At 37.4% G+C, this 5,000-nt stretch overlaps 1 long non-coding RNA gene and 1 pseudogene across 1 annotated transcript in view; one reads left to right on the forward strand and one right to left on the reverse strand.

Moving 5' to 3' along the window:
* The first annotated feature begins 336 nt into the window (after window positions 1-336).
* Window positions 337-4,627, forward strand: LOC139307214 (galectin-8-like; annotated as a pseudogene).
* LOC139307215 (uncharacterized) overlaps window positions 2,884-5,000 on the reverse strand; it is a 10,612-nt gene continuing 8,495 nt past the window's right edge. Inside the window, exons 2-3 of the long non-coding RNA XR_011599600.1 lie at window positions 3,695-4,205; window positions 2,884-3,471 (exon numbers count right to left, since the gene is read on the reverse strand). This is a non-coding gene — a long non-coding RNA (uncharacterized lncRNA). The remainder of the gene's footprint in view (window positions 3,472-3,694; window positions 4,206-5,000) is intronic.

Below are 5,000 nucleotides of genomic sequence, written 5' to 3' on the forward strand. Positions count from 1 at the left end.
ACGACGTTAACATAAAATTGTAACGTAAAAAATAAGGAACAAACTCTTCACAAATGATAAAAAGTCCTTTAAGTAAAAGTACTGCCCTCAGACATTTCAAGAGTTAGCTAAATGAGTGAGTATCAAAAATACAGATGGTCATGGTGAAGAATGGTGTTGAGTCAAAATTATACTGAATTTTTCTCACGTTTTATTGTGGAAATAAACTTATAGAATAATGCCTCCAAATTTGGCACATTTCTTTTCAGTTTACTGTTGATGTTTTGATAGAAATAAAAATGAATTTCCCTGTCATCAAACTCCTGTATTTCTCCTGAATCTTGTGGTTCTTGACAGATGTTTTCAGCTGTCTCCTGAATATTATTGACTTCTCCCCCACAGAGGATTCCTTTCGCTGGGACGATCCTGGGTGGTTTGTTGCCGGGGGAGATGGTACTCTTTCAGGGCTCAGTGCCTTCCAATGCTGACAGGTGAGGACACGCAACACAAAATCATAAAGTATAAAACCTGGTTTTACACCTGCTTGATCCAGCTGTGTTTACAACATCATTACAAACCGACGGTGACATCACTACATTTTATTTTAAAGATGTCCAATCCAAACATGTCAGCCTTAACTTTGGAGAAATATATCAAGACATCAAGAATATTGAGTTTTTCTACTTTTTAAACTTCAACTTACCCGGGTTAAGTCGTCCCTCTGTGTTGTCTTCCAGGTTCCAGATAGATTTCATGTGTGGCAGCAGCGTGAAGCCGAGAGCCGACGTGGCGTTTCATTTCAACCCGAGATTCCAGAGGTCACCTTGTATCGTCTGCAACTCTCTGCAGGGGGAGCGCTGGGGCCGAGAGGAGATCCTGTACCAGATGCCCTTCGCTGCCGGGGCCACGTTCGAGCTCATCGTCCTCGTCCTGAAAGACAAGTTTAAGGTGAGAGACAAGTTTTTGCAGTGTAGCTGTGTCTCCTCCTCACATGGTTTAATTTCAATACCTGTTCAAATGATCCAATATTTCTCTAAAAATCAAAGATTAGAAAATGTCCTGAAGGTGAAAACACATTTGTGTATCAGAACTTTTTTCTTCTTTCCTTTCCATTTATCATCTCACGCACCCCTTTATCTGGTGACCCTTTGGAGGGGCCGACCCCTAGGTTGGGAACCTAAAGTAGTTAAATAAATATATATATAAAGTAGTTAAACTAGCTAACTGTATATAAAGTAGTTCAAACTAGCTAACTGTATTTAAAGTAGTTAAACTAGCTAATTGTATATGAAGCAGTTAAACTAGCTAACTGTATATAAAGTAGTTAAACTAGCTTATTGTATATGAAGTAGTTAAACTAGCTAACTGTATATGAAGTAGTTAAACTAGCTAACTGTATATAAGGTAGTTAAACTAGCTAACTGTATATGAAGCAGTTAAACTAGCTAACTGTATATAAAGTAGTCAGAACTAGCTAACTGTATATAAAGTAGTTAAACTAGCTAACTGTATATGAAGCAGTTAAACTAGCTAACTGTATATAAAGTAGTTAAACTAGCTAACTATATATAGGTAGTTAAACTAGCTAACTGTATATAAAGTAGTCAGAACTAGCTAACTGTATATAAAGTAGTTAAACTAGCTAACTGTATATGAAGCAGTTAAACTAGCTAACTGTATATAAAGTAGTTAAACTAGCTAACTGTATATGAAGCAGTTAAACTAGCTAACTGTATATAAAGTAGTTAAACTAGCTCCACCTTGAGCAGCTCCAACAGTAAATGCTGCTCTAACATTGATGCATCAGTATTAACAATCTATTAATGTCAGATAGAATCAGATATCAGTCACTGGAGACATTTTTCTGCACAACCAGTACCTTTATTACATGAAGCTGATAATACTTATGTACTTTTATTTAAGCAAGGGCTTGTATTTGTAATGGAGTATTTTTACATTGTTGTACTGCTACTTTTACCTAAGCAACAGATCTGAGTACCTTTTTCACCACGGCTCCAGGTGGCGGTGAACGGAGGTCATGTGTTGGAGTATAAACAGAGACTGGATCTGGAGCGGGTCGACACTCTGTACATATCTGGAAAGGTCAAAGTTGAAGCTGTCGGCGTCCTCCCGAGCTCTGTGAGTCGCTCTCTACAGAGCATGTTTCAACAATCTTTGTCGAAAGGTTTGTGGGTTTTTTCTTCATGTGATAAAACTTGTGATGAAGTTGAATGAGGTGTTTTGTTGTTTTCAGAGTTCACTTTCTCCTGCAGCCAGCCTGACCAGCCTGCTCTCAGAGATGAATGTAAGAACAAACGTTCATTTTCTGCCATCAGAGTTGAAACAATTAGTCAGTCAATATACAGAAAAGTGATCAATGAAAAGGCACCAAACGTGTGGAGGTCACTGCTTCTAAAATGTGAAGATTTGTTTACTTTCCTTCATTTCAAATGATTCATAAATCAAAATCTTTCTTGACTTGAACAGAAATCACGTCGGGTTCTGGAGATGTGATGTTTACACATAGAAAGAATTAAAACAAGAATGTTATATTTGCAAATAATGTCCTCAAACAGAAGCATGTAACATGTAAACAACACCGGACCTAAAATCACACCACAAGTGAGCCGTGCAGTAGAGGATGAAGCGTTTCTATATTAGAATAAAAATGTGAAGTCTGGTGTTTTTAAATTATTATTTTTACTGCAGCTGTCAAACTTGTTATTGTGTGTGTTTTTGTATTTATATGAATTTTAATTATTTTTTGTTTGTTCATCCTCCAGCAAATAATCTCCTCTTCAGGCGACTTGGTGAGTTTTACTGTTGCATGATGAATTTGATGAGCATACTCAAACTGTAGAGACACGTTTTTAAAATAAATCACAAACTTCACATTTTCCCCATCATGCGTTTCGTCCTGTTTATGGATTTATTAATAATTTTAACCAAATATGTTGTACCAAACAACTCGTAGGGATATATCCTTATATCCTAGTATTTGCTGTAGCACCACTTCTCAAAACATAGTTATTATGATAGAGAACTCTGAATTTGCTTTGAAAATGTAGCTTTCCTTCCTTTCTCCTTATTATGATGATTATTATTATTATTATTATTATTCCTCCTTCCTTCTTCATCATAAGTATTTTATATGTGGTTCATTTAATAGCAGACACCTGGTTACACAAACAGTACAATGTGACCTCTGACCTTTAAGTACTGATAGTGAAGCAGAAGAGAATTTAGTTACAAAAATACTCATGTTTTCTGTTTTGGGGATTTTCATGTTTTTAGGAAGGAAAGAAAATATTGTCTTTCTTCCTTCTGTCTTCACCTCTTCAGTTATTATTCTTCCTTCCTTCCTTGTTTCCTTCTTCAGCTGATCTGAGACCTGGTTCAGGTGTTGAGTGTCTCTGGTCTGTGTGTGATTCCTACAGAGCGTTCCCTTCAGAGGTGAGCTGGTTAAAGGACTGAGTGTCGGACGCAGCATCACTGTGAAAGGAGAAACCAATCAGAACGCACAGAGGTAAATGACACCTCAACACGCCTGCGTGTGTTTTACTGTTTCAATATCGGCAGTAAATTATTTATCAGAAGTGACAAAACTGCAGAAAGAAAAATCCTTTTAGTGGACAAAAAAAATCAAATCAAAGTGTTTGTTATAGGACGTCAGAATGAATATTTAGTATTTCTGTGTTTCAGTTTCGGTGTGAACCTGCGAGTGTCCGGCAGCAGTGACATCGCTCTTCATCTGAACCCTCGTCTGAAGAAAGGGGTCTTCGTCAGGAACTCCTTCCTTTCTGAGTGCTGGGGCCCCGAGGAGAAAACCCTGGCCTCCTTCCCCTTCACTGCAGGACAATACTTTGAGGTACCAGACAGTCATCTACACGCTTCAGTGTTTTCACTTGATTTAAAATGTTTAGATATTATACACACACACACACACCATGTTGTAAACTTTGCCTCTGGGCTCCATTTTATTCTCATTGTAAATGATAATTTATGCTATATATATATATATAATTTGTGATCCCACTGAGTTTGTGTGCGTTTCCTCTGCAGATGATCATCCTGTGCGACTCGCAGCAGTTCAAAGTCGCCGTCAACGGGCTCCACCAGCTGGACTACAGACACAGAGTCCAGGACCTGAGCCGCATCACCCAGCTGGAGGTGTTGGGAGACGTCACTCTGCTGGAGGCCAGGATCCTCTGACCTTTGACCTTAATCTGGGTGTACATATTTGTAAAACATCCTTTACAATCACCAAGAGCAGTGTCAGCCGTTAACGGAGCCGAAGGTCGACCCAACTAGTGTGTTTGATATTTTTGAATGTGTCATGAAGGATTTTGATCATTAACACGTCTTTAAATGTTCAAGTTCGAGTTCAGAATGTGAGGTTTTAATCACACGAATGTCTCAGATGTGAAATGAAGTGTGATCTTTATTAAAATGTCTTAAATGCATGAAGCGTCTGAACCACGTTACCATCCAGAAACAAATCAGAGTATTAACTCAAATACTGCTTGTGCTTCTTTAATATTTGTTCTTGTTAATGCACTTTATGAAGCCTTTAATTATCAGAATGCATCTCGTGAGTGTTGGGAAGTTCATTTGTAACCAGATAAAATAAACGAACCACTTGAACTTGTTGATCTCCTCAGTGTGTTTCTGTGTCAGTGCTAATACCGTTTGACTTCTTTACTTCAGTGGGGAAAAATACTGTCGATTTTACTGCAGTACTCGTGTCTGACAGCTATGGTTACTAGATACTTTTCAGATCAAAATTTTACATTAAAACAAAGCTTATGAAATACAAAGCACAAATACATGCTTTAATACATACAGACATTCTTACCTACACACATACCTACCTATAATACAATTATATATATATACATACTTTCACACATACTTGCTTTCAAACGGTTATACACATACTTTGATAGATACATACAAACTTTCATATATTCATAGATACATATTTTCATACATGCATGCGTTGATATATACACATAGACATA

Source organism: Enoplosus armatus, unplaced genomic scaffold, assembly GCF_043641665.1.
Source record: "Enoplosus armatus isolate fEnoArm2 unplaced genomic scaffold, fEnoArm2.hap1 Scaffold_249, whole genome shotgun sequence".
Lineage (NCBI taxonomy): Eukaryota > Metazoa > Chordata > Actinopteri > Centrarchiformes > Enoplosidae > Enoplosus > Enoplosus armatus.